Consider the following 18848-nt stretch of genomic DNA (forward strand, 5'->3'; position numbering starts at 1 on the left):
TTTGTCGTCGCTTTATACTACCCAAAAAGACTACACATCACATTAGAATTCAATTCAAAAAAAAAAAAAAAAAAAACACTACAAATGTACATTCCAAAATAGTAAGTCAAAATGGAAAAAATCATGCAAAATAAAACATTATTATTGTACATCACACAAGTCAAAATGCAAATTTTCAAATTTCACATTTTTACGCGATTTTTTGGGATTTTATCTATTTCTTCCAAGAGACAATTTCGATTTTGTGTGAATCGTTAAAATCAGATCAACGGTTCTTGAGTTATAAGCGTAGCAAATAACACAACTTTATTTGATATATATAGATAGATTAGAAGTTTACGTGGTCAGTTCCTTAGCCCCCAAATAAATCCCTAGGTTTGGAGGGAAAGTCAACAGTATCCCGTGTAATAATTTTCAAACCGATATCTTCATTATCTGGCGAATATAAATATTTTAGATAAATCAAGATTGTGGGCGTAAAAGTAGGCGCTGTCAATATTTTTTACTTTAAAAACCTAACTCGGGGTATGATGAACGTTTCTACGAAAAATTATGCAAATCGGTCCAACCGTTTTCAACTGATTCCATGACCAACGAACAACAATTGATTTTTATATATATGTAGAAGATTAGTCTTGTTATGCAGGAAGAAAAAAAATTCTATGCCTACTTTAAAAAATGTTTGTCCTTAATAGTAATCTAAAATTTAAAAAAACCATGCAGTTGATGCCATAATTTCCATTTGACAAAAATAAATAGGTCCTTATTGCATTAAATTGCATTTTATTTTGAGATAGGAATTTAGCAATAACTTGGAAAGATTCAATGTTGCTTTTTTTTTTTTTTTTTTTTGTTTAGATTTCCTGTCTGTTTGAAGTTCTGTGAATTTTGAGTTTACAATATTTTGTATTAGATTATACAAAATTGCATATATTTTTTGTTTATATGTCTAGTGTTCAATACATGTGTATGTTGTTTGTAGCTTTGAACTTTGTACTATGTTGTATTGTGCACTTGTATATTTATTAAAGTCACAGAGGCGGAGTTGTGCGACTAAAGTCGCAATTTTCAAACTTTTTGACAAACTGCGATTTTTTGTGAATTCTTTTAAAAAAACCCTCCTTTTAAAATTAGGGCTACTTCTCTCGCATTCGTTTTCGATTTTTGTCAAAACTTTTACCAATTTTACACAAATTCAAGATATGCTGGACGTCCCACAACAGGTCTTTCGGACAATAGATGGCTTCCGTCAAAGACGGTGAAAAGTAGAATCGTGAACCAAAGGACAACTCTTTTCCATAAGCATATGTGCATTAATTGTCAATACTCTAACAGTTTTCCCTTGAGAGTGGTTTCTTCGATTATTTTTCCTCAATGGCAGTCCATATTTGGAATAGTGAAAGTAACGATATCTCAATATATTTTAGTGAATACCCAAGGTTTTCGTAGATCGAAAATATCGGTTAATTTGACGTTATTTAAATCTTTAATTTATTTGTGAGTAATTTGCCATCCACCTTATTGGTTCGAATACTGCTAGCACAATTACCAGCACAGGTGACCGCAAATAATTCTTAGTCCTTTACTGGATTAGTAATGGACACCACAAATAAAGTTTTTTGAATTGTGTTTTGTTGAGGCCCAAACTCATCTGGCCCAGTAGATATTAAGATTTTTAAGGATGGGTTTGTCCTACAGATCTTTAATTTCAGTAGTTTGTTTAAATGTCCGTTTCACCCTATAAATTCTATTGTGTTATATTCCGCGATTCTTCGATATCTTCGTATATTTTGTTAGACCCTATAAAGAATATACATGTGCCTTCTGGATCAACGTAAAATTCTAAGTCGATTTATTGATATCTACCTGTCCATTGTAATCACGCAACATTTCGAAAGAATTGACATAGAAGGCTAAAATTTTGCACACATGTATTTTTCCAGTAGGCAGGTGAAGATCGTAAATATTCCATGTAGGTTCACGTTTTTGTATGCCCCTTATAATGAGACCTCCCAATATTCGGCATTTTAATGATACGAGAGACATTATAGACCGTAATTGTTTGAAATTTCGACAAGACGTTATTCGCCGAAATGCATACTACAACCTATGATGACAAATTGTCTACGAAGGTCCACGTCTTCGTATAGCCAACACATAACGGTACTTCCCTTTATTTGGTATTGGTCTTCGTATAGGCTACATATAATGGTACTTCTCTTTATTCGGTATTTTGATGTTGTTAGCCACATTATAAACCGGTATTGTTTCAAATGTCGTATTTGAAATTCGGAATCGATACTACAGAAATGTATCAGCTCAGGTTTGGATATAGCTCCCATATATATTTTTAGCCGATTTCATATATTTGATACACCAAACACGTAGGAGTGACTAAATGTGGTATATATATATATATATATATATATATATATATATAAATATATATATATATATATATATATATATATATATATATACATATATATATATATATATATATATATATATATATATATATATATATATATATTTATATATATAAATTTCTGAAATTCCACTTGGATTTGGAGATATAGCATCAGAATCGGAGGTAGCTCCCAAAAATTTAGATTTTATATGCACATATCTATTGATGCGTTACAGATACAGTCTCCAAATTTGGAATGCGTAACGGAATTTCAAACAGAAACAAATTTGCCAAATTATATTGAAATCGGTTCAGGTTTGGATATAGCTCCCATATAAATTTTCGGACGATTTCATATATTTGATACACCAAACACGATACGCATGTCCGATTTCAATGAAATTCGGTATGAGTGACTAAATTTGGTACAAAAGTAAATTTGTCTAATTTCATTGAAATCGATTTAGATTTGGATATAGCTCCCATATATATTTTCGACCGATTTCGTTCATTTGATGCCTCAAACACAATATGAATGTTCGATTCCAATGAAATTTGGAATGTGTGACGGGATTTGATCCGAAAATAAATTTGTCAAATTATATTGAAATCGGTTCAGATTTTGATATAGCTCCCATATATATTTTCGGCCGATTTCAAGCATTTGATGCACCAAACACGCTATGTATCCCCAATTTCAATGAAATTTGAAACGTGTAATAGATTTTATCTAAAAAAATTGATTTCCCAAATTATATTGAAATCGGTTCAGATTTGGATATAGCTCCCATATACATTTTCGGCCGATTTCATGTATTTGGTGGACAAAACACGATATGTATTTCCAATTGTAATGAAATTTAAAATAAGTAGCGGAATTGGGAGCAAAAATTAATTTGTCAAATTATATTGAAATCGGTTCAGATTTGGATATAGCTCCCATATATATTTTCGACTGATTCCATGTATTTTATGCACCATACACGATATGTATGTTCGATTCAAAAGAAATTTAGATTAAGTAACGGGATTTTGATTAGAAAATAAATTAGTCAAATTATATTAAAATCGGTTCAGATTTGGATATAGCTCCCATATATATTTTCCGCCGATTTCACATATTTGATACACAAAACACGATACGTATTTCCGATTCCAATGAAATATTTGATGCGCCCAAAGCGAGAGAGACAAAATTTGGCACCAGCAAAAATTGCCAAATTATATTGAAATCAGTTGAGGTTTGGATATAGCTAACATATATATTTCGGCCGATTTCATACATATTCTGCACCAAACACGATATATATGAGCGATTCCAATGAAATTCAGAATGTGTGGCGGAATTTGGTTATAATAATAAATGTGATAAATTAATTGGAAATTAGTTAAGATTTGGATATAGCTCCCATATATATATTCTCGGCCGATTTCACATATTTGACGCACCAATTTCAATGAAATATGAAAGGTGTGGCGGAGTTTGGTGTAAAAGTAATTTTTTTAAAATTATATTTAAATCGGATCAGATTGGGATATGATTTTAATAAGAACCATTGACCCACAACGCCTTAGGCTAACACTAAAAAAAAAACAACACAATAATTTATTTGAAATACGCTCATTACAGCGAAGTATGTTGCTATCTCGAATTCACTAATTGCAATAGAAATGCCACTCTACTTAAAAAAATTGCAGTTTCCTGCACGCTTGGTATCTGCTTGTCAAATTATATTGAAATCGGTTCAGATTTGGATATAGCTCTCATATATATTTTCGACCGATTTCATGTATTTTATGCACCATACACGATATGTATGTTCGATTCAAAAGAAATTTAGATTAAGTAACGGGATTTTGATTAGAAAATAAATTAGTCAAATTGTATTAAAATCGGTTCAGATTTGGATATAGCTCCCATATATATTTTCCGCCGATTTCACATATTTGATACACAAAACACGATACGTATTTCCGATTCCAATGAAATATTTGATGCGCCCAAAGCGAGAGAGACAAAATCTGGCACCAGCAAAAATTGCCAAATTATATTGAAATCAGTTGAGGTTTGGATATAGCTAACATATATATTTCGGCCGATTTCATACATATTCTGCACCAAACACGATATATATGACCGATTCCAATGAAATTCAGAATGTGTGGCGGAATTTGGTTATAATAATAAATGTGATAAATTAATTGGAAATTAGTTAAGATTTGGATATAGCTCCCATATATATCTTCTCGGCCGATTTCACATATTTGACGCACCAATTTCAATGAAATATGAAAGGTGTGGCGGAGTTTGGTGTAAAAGTAATTTTTTTAAAATTATATTTAAATCGGATCAGATTGGGATATGATTTTAATAAGAACCATTGACCCACAACGCCTTAGGCTAACACTAAAAAACAACACAATAATTTATTTGAAATACGCTTATTACAGCGAAGTATGTTGCTATCTCGAATTCACTAATTGCAATAGAAATGCCACTCTACTTAAAAAAATTGCAGTTTCCTGCACGCTTGGTATTTGCTATGAAATAAATAAATCCAAAGGACAAACCCTTCGTGTATGCATGTCATGTTACTGCTTTTGTAATGATTTTGTTTATTAACGCATTAAATTAGTGCAATATTTTTTTTTTAATTTTTAAATTTGTTTTTCTTTATCCAACATATATTCGTAAATAAAATTTTGAATGCATATAAAATCAAAAGGGGTAGCGATGCGCACCGGGTTCAGCTAGTATATATATATATATATATATATATATATATATATATATATATATATATATATATATATATATATATATATATGTATATCCAAATTTGAACCGTGAAAAACTTCAGCCCGTACTGATCCACAAATTGTGAGAGAAATAAAAATCAACAATTTAAGAGTTCAAATGGATTGGTGAGAGAGCAATCACTGGATATAAGCTCGAGATCAGTGCGTAGACGGGTAGTGGCAGCTGGTCTGCATGCATGTTCTTTCTATGGACTTGGGCCTATCCATAAAATAAAGGAAGTTGTGGATCGGTTTGTTTACAAAAATGTATTGGACATCACGTTGTTCCCCTACGCTGAGTAAAATATTCGGCTTATTTGGGTGTTTCAGCATGACAATGATCCCAAACTTGTATCGAAACTTGTCAAATATTGGTTGCGAGAGTCAAAAATTGATGTTTTGTTATGGCCGGCACAATCACCTGACCTAAACTCCATAGAAAACCTTTGGAGTATCGTAGATAGGAAGATCAAGCGAGATTCGGAAATAAATAAGCACAACATTTTCTAAAGAATTCGGGGTGCCTGGGAAAGCACACCAAAGGATTAAACTGAGCGTGCTATAGATTGAATGCCTCGTAGGTGTGCAGCTGCTATTAAAAATAATGGTTATGCTATCGACTACTAACCAAAACATAATTATTTTAAAATAAAAAATCAAAAGTTGCTTTAGTTTTGACCAAGCAAAAATTGGGTCATTTTAGTTTTCCACATATTATTTTTCATTCAAAATTATTTTTTTATTTTTATTTTTAGTTTCTTAAAAGTGAATTAAACCCCTCATTTAAAACTGGAAAAATAATTACGATTTGTTTATTTTTGTAAAAGTTACAGGACATTTATCGTCTTTGCGATTTAAGTTGCTTTAGTTTGGGCTACCAGTGTATACATATATATATACACATTCACTAGTCCAAACATGGACTGCCATTGAGGAAAAATAATCGAAGAAACCACACTCAAGAGAAAACTGTTAAAGTATTGGCAATTAATGCACATGTACTTATGGAAAAGTGTTGTCATTTGGTTCACGATACTTCTTTCCACCGTCTTTGATGAAAGCATCTATTGTCTGAAAGCCTAAATCTGTGTTCTGGGACGTCCAACATATCTTGAATTTGTGTAAAATCTACTCTAAAGAATCTTTAAAAGAATTCACCAAAAATCGCAGTTTTTATAAAGGTTGAAAATTGCGACTTTAGTAGCACAACTCCGCCTCTGTGACTCTAATAAATACACAAGTGCACACTATAACATAGTACAAAGTTCAAAGCAGCAAATAAAATACACAAGTATTGAACACTAGACATATAAACAAAAAAGCTATATGCAATATTGTATAATCTAATACAAAACATTGTAAACTCAAAATTCACAGAATTTAAAACAGACAGGAAATTCAAACAAAAAAATGTTTACCTTTAAAATCTTAGAAACTACATTGAACCTTTCCAAGTTATTGTTAAATTCCTAATCTTAAAATGAAATGCAATTTAATGCAATAAGGACCTATTTATTTATGTCAAATGGAAATGATGGCTCAGTTGAATGGTCTTTTTCAATATATTTTGCACGCAAATGCTTCTCTTTTATGATCGAATCAGTTAATTGATGGTAAATAGTTTTTGTGTGTGCGATGATGTGTGATGAAAAGAATTATGTTTCGTAAAATGCCAGGCAAAAGATTATGATTTGAAGTTATTCAGCTTATTTACTACAACCACCAATTGGGAAAAAGTGCAACTTCTCCAGGACACTTGCAAGAGAGCTCGAGGAAGAGTTTCGAGTTGTTGTTTCTTGTTCGCCAAATCATATTGAAAAATAAATATTTATCAAGAGCAGCTCGTAAAAAACCTCTTCTTTCTACAACAAACACAGAGAAACGTCTTTCTTTCGCTACAATCAATATTGTGCAACCAGGGGAGTACTGGGACAACGTCATATTTTGCAATGAAACCAAAATGATTTTGTATTACAACGATGGACCAGGCAGGGTGTGGCGCAAGTTCTCAACATCGGTGCAAAATTGTAATATAATTCCAACTGTGAAATTTGGAAAAATGTCCGTCATGCTCTGGGGGTGCATATCCAGCCAAGGTGACGGCGATTTAGCTTTTATCGAAACTACAATGGATGCACCGCATTATCTTGATATGTTAAAAAACCCATTTACATAAGAGTGCGAAAAAATTTGGGGCTTTAAACGGCGGTAAACCACTATTTACAATAAATCACATATGAGGCGCATGTGGTTTCTATATAATTGCGGCAAAGTTATTGACACACCTGCACAGAGCCTGGATCTAAACAAACAAACAAACAAACGTAAGTATCGTCAGAATACTTGTTGTGTTGTTGTAGTTTGCAAATTTATATTGAAGATTATTGTTGAACCAGACGGACAACAATATATAAATCTGCAAACTACAACAAAACAACAAGTATTCTAACGATACTTACGTTTGTTGTCTGCAAATAAAACACTAAAATACACTTTCAAATTGAAAAGGTTGACACTGGCGGTGAATTTATTTGTAAATCGAAATTTTGATTGATCTGGCGATCGACACTTTAATTTCTTTAGACACCAAGAAGAAGAGTGCTTTTTTATTGTTGGTGGTGAGGGGACCTCATCGATTAATCATTTATCCTGGTCGATGAGGTCCATTTCGATATGCCGGGACCCTTGCACTGGTGCAACTGATAATGCAGTCGCTATGCTCTCCAGCACATCTAAAACTCTATCTAATCTAACCTTCCGAAATGTTGTCATCTTGCTCAGTTTGTTGTTGATGATTTTTTTTTTTTTTTTTGATAGTTCTTCTTCTGGAGTTTTTTGGCTTCCTTTTGAAGTCATTTTTGCTTCTTGTTGTGAATTTGTTGAATTACTAATCTGCTCTGGTGCATAATGTGTTTGCAGATCACTCAGTATTTGTTATTATTGACGGCGTTGTATGTCCCTTTGATTGGCGTATGGATGAAATCTTGTTGCCGCTAGGTTTCCAATGATGAAGTTCCACTCGCCACTTTCTATTTTTGTTGGTTGTGATGAATAGCGAAGCAGGGTGTTGTGCCGAGCACCACACATTCTACAATTGCCTGGCCATAAACAATTGCGGACAAAATTATTTTGCCCCCAAGCAATTAATGCAGTACTTTCGGGAAAGTGCTACGCTTTCTCTCTGCTTCACAGACATCATCTTGAAGGCTGTGCAAAATCTCAATGGATGCATGTCAAGGCACACCCTGCATTGTTCCATTTGGCCCATATTCATGATTATACAACTGCAATTAATGTAAAAATAGAAGACAAAACAGACGAAAGGGGTGCAATTTAAGGCATGACATGTTAGTCAGAGTTATATATTTTCGAAACACATACACTACTTTCTACTAACAACCACTGACTGGAAGTACACACAATTTAACAATTGGACGTGATATGATACCTGTTGTAGTTTTTACATCAAATATTCTTACGTGGTCATCATGCCCTTCATACACTTTTAATACTCGTCCCATCTCCCAGTCATTCGATGCCAAAAGTTTATCTTTAATCAAAACCATGTCATTTTCCTTCATACTCCGTTGGGGATACTGCCATTTATATCGCTTATGCAGCTCTTGGATATATTCCTTTTTCCATCTCTTGCTGAACATGTGATGAAGAGCATTAACTTTTTCCCACCGATTTATAAGTGATAAATCTTCCGTTGGCATTTCTGTATCAAATATCAGTGACCCTCCTCTCAAAGTGCACTGTTGTTAAAGCTTCCAAATCCTCTGGATCTTCAGATAACGGTGTTAAAGGTCTCGTATTTAAGACACTTTCAACTCTGTCTAAAATCGTTGAAAATTCTTCAAAATTGAATTTTCTATCCTTCATTACCTTTGGAAATGGGATTTAAAACTTTCAACACCTGCTTCACATAATCCTCCCATATGTGGAGCAGTGGGAGAGATAAATTTCCATTCGAATCCATTAACTGCATACTTTTCACAAACTTCTGTCGATCATTTTTTGAGATACTCTTGGTATTCTTTCATAAGTATATTATTCGCCTCTACAAAATTTGTGCCGTTATCAGACATTAAACATCTGGGCAACCCTCTTCTACCTATGAATCTCGAAAATGTCGCAAGAAAAGCTTCACTTGATAACGCTGAACAAGCTTCGATGTGGATCGCCTTAGTCGAAAAGGATAAAAATATACAAACATACGACTTTTGATAAGGAGAATTTCTTAAATAGCCTGCCTTAATCTGAAATGGGCCCACGAAACTTGCTCCAACGTATGTAAAAAAGACAAGTGCCAATTTTGCATGATTTAACTCCTTGTGAGACAGAATCTTACAATTTGACAACTCAGAATTTTCATTTTTTATTGACGCTCCTTCATACGAAATATATATCCTACAACCCACAGTGGTTTGTTGTAAGAAAAAAACCTGTTTATTATCAAGGTGTCTTTATCAATAATTGGTGCGCACTGTACAACTACTTTTCGTTGTTTTAGTGGATCTTGTAAAATTATACTTGATTTTGCCCAATTATTTTCAGGACTAAGTAACCAGATTGGACCATTCCACGATAGCGAATTATTACATAAATCTTCAGTATTGGAACCTCTAGTTCCAACGTCTGCTGGATTACACTTCGTAGAAACGTGTCTCCTTTTACAATTTTCAACATTTTGAAATATTGGTGCAGTTCTGTTTGCAACATACGTATTCCATGTGGATGGATATTTTGCAACCATGCCAATACAATTGTTGAATCTGTCCATAAATGAACAAAACAATTCTTAACACTCAATTTTGAGACAACATATTTTACCAAAGATGAGAGCAATACAGTATCACAAAGCTCTAGTCTTGGTAAACTTATTTTTTTCAATATATAATGCAGCACAGTAGGCTTTCTCAGATGCATCACAAAAACCATGTATTTGAATTGTACCCTTTAGGGAAAAATTACTCCATCTTAGGATTTGTATTGAATCAATTTGCAAAATTTTTTTTTTTCAAAAACTTGCTTTCCATTTAATCAATGTGGATAATGACACTTAATCATCCCAATTAATGCCTTCTAACCAAAGGTCTTGCAACAAAATTTTAGCCTGTGCGATTAAAGGCGTTAACCACACTACTGGGTAAAATAGTTTCGAAAATGTTGACAAGATTTTCCTTTTAGTTATTTGGCCAGTCACCTCTAGTGAGTTCATACTATAAGAAAATAAGTCGGGCATACTACCGAATACCTAATGTTTTAGTTGAATTCATATCTTCAATTTTCAAAAATTCTTCATTCAATAAATCCTCTGATCGGACGTTTGAAAGCAAACTCGGATGATTTGCCGTTATCTTTTTCAACGGAAATCCTGCCGAATGCAATGTATCAATTAGTTGTTTCTGCGCCTCTAGGCCCTGTATGCAAAACATCATTTAAGGAATACGAGCTTTTCGTTTTACTCGATCCATTAAAGATCACTCTCACTTTTGTACTTGTACTTTCTGGTCGAAAGACAGCATGGTGTCGTAAATAATATGAAGAATACTTTCCATCATTACAAATTTCTTTTGAATTTGTGGGCTTCATGTGACCTAATGACAAATACTCATTCAAGACATCATTATACGATTTTTCCATTTCTTTAGTTCTTCTTAATTTTGCTTCCATATGCTCATATTGCTTCTTTCTTATTCTTATTAGGAAGTCCATCTTTAAATGGTAATTTTGCAACGAACTTTCCATCTGAACGACGATAAGTCGTATTGGCGTAAAACTCCTCACAATAGATGTCCGAATCTGTAGCAATTGGAACATTATTGACTTTTCAGAATTTCTTAAATGCTGAACTAATGTTATATTCATTACATTCTTCTACTTCAACCGAAGCTAAACAAATTTCCTTTGCTTTTTTGACACATTTTGAGCTATCATGTTTCCCAATATTTTCTTCTTAATACCTTCCAATATTATTTGTGGGATAACATGGCTTTGGCAGAATCATAAACCCAGGGTCTGCTAATTTTAATTCTTATATAGTTTCTAAGTTAGAAATTACTACTGTTTGTATCGGTAGCAAGCTTGTTAAATTTTTTATTGAAGTTTGCATCAACTGGGTTATAAATGTTCGCTTAGAAGCAGAGTCAATAAGCGCTCTAACAGTAAATAGTTCCAGGTGGTTAGGTGTTTGGTTATCCCTCGTTACATTTTTTGGTTGTATAGATCTCTCTTGCATATTACTTTGTAGGTGCAATTTAGTATGATGCTTCTTTTTGCAAAACATACACCTATGCACTCTCTCGCATTCCTGCGAAATATGTCCACTTGTTAGACAATTATTACACAACCTCTTTTCTCTTGCGAACTCTATTCTCTGATTAACAGTCATATTACTAAATCTAATACAATTTTTCAAAATATGGTTCTTATAACACCTGACACATCTGTTTGATTGTGTCGAATGAGCATTTTGATGCGATATATGATCATTACTAAATGAAGTTGAAGCTGTTTGACTTCTGAGACCATCTATTCGCTCTAGAACCCGATGTTTGTTCTTTAGAAAATCTTCCATTTGTGACCATTTTGGTAACTCTGAATGTGATTCGAGCGATTGTTCTTATAGTGTCAGTGATCAACCGGAAGCTTAGTTGAACATAAATATATTAAAATTGGATCCCATTGGTCCACCTTTATATAATGAGCTCTCAATATAGCCAAGCAGTCACAAACTGTCGATTGAATTCTTTTAATATCTTTGCTAGATTCAAGAAAGATTGAATAATATCTTCAGTTGGTTATCAACTAGTACCCTAACATTTTCGTATCGCACCGATAATGCTTCAAATGCTAACGAAAAATTTTGATCAGATAAAGGGTACCGATCTACAATTCTACCAGGCTCACCTTTAGTTTTATTGCGCAAATGATAAAGCTTTTCCGCTAGTGTGAGTCTGGGATGATTTCCATAAATAGCCGTAAACATATCTCTAAATGTTGGCCATTCTTCATAACTTCCGTAGAAGTCTTGAGTGTCACAAGGTGGGACATTAATACAAATCTCCGACATGGTGGATTTGTAACCTCGCCTCTAGCGGTATTCGTTTGGCTTTGTGCCTTTCGATTTTTAATATTTCTAATAAACTAGCTTTAGTCATTTGGTAATTGTCTCCGACGGACTTTATTATTTTTTTTACCTTTATTTTATACTGTTTATCTTATTCATCCTCTGTCCCTGCAAAAAATACGCTCTCAAACGCACTACATAAATTTTGCCAATCTTCGTCAAGCGATTCTAATTTTGTTTCTATTAAAGAATCGCTTAAATCTTTTTCTGGCATATTTCTCAATTTGGTGCATTCGCCCAAAAGGTTGTCCGCTTCATATTCGAACTTAACGAACAACTTAATGACTCCATTATTGATTCAATTTATTTATTAAATAATAAATAAATGAAGTTACTCCAATTAGATTTCAAAAATGTTTGAAGTATAATTATATTATTTGTCAATAAATATTTAATATATAAAAATATATTATATAAATAATTTTTTTTATATTATTTGCTGTATTACTAGTTTTATTTCAATTAAATATCAATTTATGATACGTTCAGTACTTGTGCTACGTTAAAATACGTTTATGACAACCTTTCGTTACGTTACACTAACCGATTTCAATATAATTTGCAAAATTATTTTCTAGACAAATTCCATCACGCTTTCCAAATTTCATTGAAATGTGGCGTACACAGCTTGCTTATTGTATCAAATACATGAAATCGGCTGAAAATATGTATGGGAGCTATATCAAAATCTGACCCGATTTCAATATAATTTTTCTAATTTATTTTTGGCAATACAAACTACAAAGCAATACTAACTAATAAGCCAAATTGTAAAGTTCTACATCAAATAATGTGTGCTGGATGTCAAACATATCTTGAATTTGTGTAAAATCTACTCCCTTGGTAAAAGTTTTGACAAAAATCGAAAACGAATGCGAGACAAGTAGCCCTAATTTTAAAAGGAGGATTTTTTAAAAGAATTCGCCAACAATAGCAGACTCTGTCACTTTAATAAATACACAAGTGCACAATACAACAAAGTACAAGATTTAAAGCTACAAAACACATACACAAGTATTGAACACTAGACATATAGCCAAAAAAAGGCTATATGCAATATTGTATAATGAAATAGAAAACATTGTAAACTCAAAATTCACAGAATTTCAAACAGACAGGAAATGCAAACAAAAAAATATTTGTCTGTAATATCTTAAAAACTACATTGAATCTTTCAAAGTTATTGTTAAATTACTAATCTTAAAATAAAATGCAATTTAATGCAATAAGGACCTATTTATTTATGTCAAATGAAAATGATGGCATCAATTACATGGTCTCTTTCAAATTTTAGATTTTTATTAAGGTCAAAAATTTTTTAAAGTAGGCATATAATTTTTTCTTCCTGCACAACAAGACTAATGTCTTATAAATTACAGTACAGGGTACAAATATTATAAACATTTCCAACTTAAACTAATACAATAAAATACATAATTTGAACCAAAAAGTTACACATATTGTTTAGTTAATGTTAACAATTTGACCAATGTATGGAAAAGAGAAAATTTTTATATTTATATTAAGTGATCGTTTCCATATTAAGAGATTAAGGCCATTTTTAAAGATATACACGTGTATATCTACAGATGCTTTATATGTCAGATAGAACAGTATTCCAGAGACGAACTGTCCCAATAAAGATCTGGCATTCAGGTACACAGTTTTTCCTTCTAAAAGAAATAATCTTTTTACCTCTATTGGATCTGTTATTCTATTGAAGAGATAAGCTGATCTTTGTTAAAAGCCACGTTTAACTTTCGTCGACTTATGGAGTCATAATTTACATCAACTTCAGAGCCATATATCAACACAGGTACCAGGAAAGTTTTAGCCAAAAGTCGCCGAATGTGAAGAGGTGTATAAGAATGTGTTACCCATAAAGTTCGTTGTTTTCCGTAGGTTTGCCCAACCACATGGGTAATGTGGTTTGCCCAACTTAGACTAGGGTTAAAAACTACCGCCAGGTTTTTGGCATGCGTAACTATTTCTATTTTTGGCTCAATTGCAGTCTTTTATTTGTGTATATTATGAGGCATTTGGACTAGCCCACTTACAAACCCTGTCAAGATCCTCATTTAAATTAAGTACAGATTGTCTTGCATGATTCACATGAGTGCTTAGGAATATTTGTACATCATCGGCGTACATACATGTGCACACTGCTATGGACTATTTGGAATTTAAAAATGCATATGGCCTATGTTAGAAGAACATGTTATAAAGTATATTGTTTTGCCCTCTTTGTCGTATGTATTCTTGATCAGGATAATATTCTATGTAAATTAAACAATATCGGCGTGTGTGTGCAGCCGTCCGCAATCGCAATTAATGCGCAATATTTAGGTTAATCTTTGAAAATTAATACAATATTTCTAGGATGATTGGAATATGCCGTCTCATTTAGTTATGATACTACTACTAAACATTCGTCCTTCTGCATGTTTTTGTTACAATTTCTACCGAATGAATTGTAAATTGACATTTAAAGTTTTCAGTGTTATTAAGTCTATACCGGAAATAACTATTAACTATGCTTAAAAATTTCGCGATTTGTTCGGAATTTTGCAATAAGAAGGGCATTCATTCATTCAATGGTATTCTGAAACAATTATACACAAAATTCTATATCAAAAAACAACTTTCGATTTAATCAGTTTCTCGACTTTCCAATAATCCAATCACAAATAAGCGAAACAATATTTGAGTCACATCGGACCAGCCGTTCTCAGTAGATGTGTAACTATAATTGTTTATAGTATCTTTATATTATATTGGAGGACAGATATCTTTATTATATTGGAAAATATAAGGTTTTTCAGTAAATCGAAAAAAATGGGCGTAAAAGTGGGAGTGGTCAATTTTTATTTGCATAAAAACCTAACTCGGGGTAGGACAAACATTTGTAAAAAATATTTAAATCGGTCCAGCCGGTTTAAACTGATTCATCTACTAACGAGCGACATTTGGTTTTAATACATATAGATTTAAAAGTAGGTGTGGTCAGTTCCTCAGCACCAAAATAAATACATAGGGCTGGATGGAAAGTCAACAGTATCTCGAGAAATAAATTTCAACCCGATATCTTCATTATTTGGCAAATATAAAGATTTTAGATAATGGTTGGCGAAAAAGCAGGCGTGGTCAATATTTTCTTTTTGCAAATCAGTCCAGCCGCTCTCAACTGATTCCATTACCAAGGAACAACAATTGATTTTTCAAAAAAATTTAAACTAAAACAAAAATTTTCTTTTGGGAAATTAATCAAAAATGTGGAAACAGACACAGTAATAATTAACAAACCAGCTGATTAAAATTTCGTCTCTTCGTAGAGTTAAGCCTTAGATGCAATTTTATGACCTTCTTCATCGTTCTAAGGCTTAACTCTACGAAGAGACGAAATTTTAATCAAATTTAGAAACAATGTTGTGTCATATAGTAGAGGTTCGGAGTAGGGGTTTGTCATTTGTATATGAGCGCTCCTACAGTCTTCCACTCGTCTATGACCTCGGCTGCGACACGCACCATGGCAGTGAGGACGAATACTAAGTCCTAAGCAAAAGGTTGCACAACTATGGCTGCCGACTGTAGAATGTCAAGGTGTGGTGCCTATATCGCCCCTGCGACAGCCCATCAGACTCGTGCAGGCGGGCGCTAGGTGGCTACGTGCTAGGCAGTTTCAGCAGCACCCTCCCCGCTTAACAGTCTCATAGCGTTGAAATGCAGACTGCTCTCAAAACCTGGGGCATGTCATAATGGAGTGGTCTTCCTGACAGAGTCTGCATGCATATCGTCAGAAACTCGACCGCTTTCTCACTGCCCAGATCCGCATCTTGATTCTCGTCGTTGTTCTTGACGATCTTGCCTTTAACGTTCCTTATGATGTTGTGGCTGTTGATTGTTACGCCTATTTGGTGTTATTTGCTGTTGTTGTGGGCGATTTATGTTGCTGACGCCAATTTGGGGGTCACACTTCCGCATCTTCTTCGTTTGGGAGGTATGTCACAATTTCTGTAATAAAAAGAGAGAAGGAATAACTAAATTTTTTAACTAAAGGGGGTCCAACTTGTCAGTCCCAAGGTAAGTTTTGATGTCTACAACTCTAAAGCTATTATAAACCCCTGGTAAGTTTTGACCCCGACCAGCCTCCACCCCGGTCATCTTTTATGACCACCAGGTCACCATCCTTTAAATTGTCTATTTGATGTTTCCATTTGTGTCTTCGAAGGATACGTGTGCGTTTTTTATGTTTCGATACCAAGGAAATTCACTTAGAAGCAACCAGCGATCTTCTATGCAATCTTTTTAGCAGCCTTCGCTCGATTCTTAGGTCGAAGAGTATGTCCCTTCTGTATACATTCAGACAACTGCACCAAATGTATAGGTGCCACTAAATCTCTAAAAAGGCACAAAGCAGAACTCTTTAAAAAATTTATACTCAAGCCTTAACCAAAATATCCATCAAACCTTAGATCAGAAATTTATTCCTCCTGGCGCTCCGCACATGGGAGGTCGACGTTGAATCCTTAAAAACTCATTTACGGAAAAGCTTTACAAGTCTTAATTTCACTTTTCAAGAGTTCACAACAATATTGATTCCTAAAGAAGCTTGTCTAAGTTCAATAACCTTGAGCTCTGCTAGTGAAGACCCTAGAGAAATTACTCCCTTAACATAATAACATGGAAATATGAATATCTAAGTGAACTTCATTTGTGTCTTTGAAGTTTGATGGACATTTTGACAAAGGCTTGAGTATAAATTTTTTTAAAGAGTTCTGCTTTGTGCCTTTTTAGATATTTAGTGGCACCTATAAGGTTGGTGCAGTTGTCTGAATATATACAGGAGGGACACACTCTTCGACCTATGAATCTAGCGAAGGCTGCTAAAAAGATTCTATGGAAAGATCGCTGGTTGCTTCTAAGTGAATTTCCTTGGTATTGAAACATAAAAAACGCGCACGTATCCTTTTGTAATAAGACAAACACGAACTGTGAAGTTTCTTACATTAAAAGCTCCTTCAAAGTCAGCCCGTCATTCACTTTCAAAATAGTATTTCTGGGCAACAATGATAACTAGACGTTTAACATATCGAGTCTCTTCTTGAGAAACATAGGGACTAGCTTTTAAGTGTCGATTGGAATAGTGCATAACAAAAACATACACTCTGTAGGCACAGTGTAATTGTGAGTCATTTTTTTAAGGGTCTTTGTTTATAAGGTCTTTTTGGCATTACCAGTAATGGTTGTAATTTTCAATACTTTAGATGGTTTCTTTTCTAAATTGGTGTCTATCGGAATGTAATTCAAAGGCCAACTACTTTTTTGGTATTTTAAACATTGTGATACATGCCACCACAAATTATGTGTTTAAAAATTGATCGGTGAGCATCAACGACTTGCGACATCAGCCTCAGAGTCAACATGACGCCATCAACCATCTCCAACATTTTCTATAATTTCTGAAATTCTGTTTCCTACAAATGTGCTCCATACCCAATAGTAAGACAGCTAGACTCAATTTTCGAAATTTGAATGTTTGTAATTATGTAATGGATTAATTAGGGGCGACCCTAGTCTTAGCCGCGAAGTGAAATGATTCAACACTGTACAAGGCAGCGCCGAATGCGGTGTCTGAAGCATCACAAAAACCATGAATCTGAATTTGATGGCTTAGAATGTATTTAATACATCTGGGAGTTGTAAGAGTGTGTATTAATTTTCAGTTTCCTTAACGAAATTCTGCCAATTTATTAAAGTTATAAGTTTGAGAGTGTCATCCCATTGATTTTGTCCAACCTTATTGCATGCATGTTAACTTGGTACTGGCCAACAAGAATAATTTGCCAATTGCAGATAAGACTTCATTCCTTGTATGTTTGAACAATCTCCTGAGATGTTCCATCTGATACCCAGAGTCTTAGTAGACCGTCTGTCTGTTGTAATCACGCCATCTTTCGAACGCATTGAAATTGAAGGCTAAAAATGTTGCATACATGCATACATATCCACGTCTTCGCATAGCCCCCATATAACGGTATCTCCCGATTTTTGCGACATTGTTCACCGGAATTGTAACAAATTTCGTATTTAAAAATTTCGCATGCAGGTTCACATAGGTTCATACATAGTATACAGGTTATTTTAAATTCGTCATTCCTTTTATAATTCATCGAAGTAACAATTTTAGACCCAACAAATTATGTATATTCTTGATTAGCGTAAAATACTGAGAGGATTTAGCACTGTCCCTCCTTTAGTCTGTTGTAATCACGCTAGAGTCAAAACGAATAAAGATAGGAACTGATCTGACTGCACTATACTGATCTGTCTTTTATCTGCAGGCAGGTCAAGTTCGAAAATGTGCTATACCGATCCACGATATCGTATAGCCCCCATATAACAGAATCCCTGATATTCGGTATTTTCATGATTTTAACCACATTTCCCAATGGAATTGTCGGAAATTGTACACAAGGAGTTCTTCCTGACTACTTTGCCCCCTGA

General features: G+C 33.8%; 1 protein-coding gene across 2 annotated transcripts in view; it reads left to right on the forward strand.

Moving 5' to 3' along the window:
- Positions 1-18848, forward strand: part of LOC101891093 (uncharacterized) — a 622803-nt gene that overhangs the window by 576813 nt on the left and 27142 nt on the right. The gene's annotated exons all lie outside the window — the stretch shown is intronic.

This window comes from Musca domestica, unplaced genomic scaffold, assembly GCF_030504385.1.
Source record: "Musca domestica strain aabys unplaced genomic scaffold, Musca_domestica.polishedcontigs.V.1.1 9, whole genome shotgun sequence".
Classification (NCBI taxonomy): domain Eukaryota; kingdom Metazoa; phylum Arthropoda; class Insecta; order Diptera; family Muscidae; genus Musca; species Musca domestica.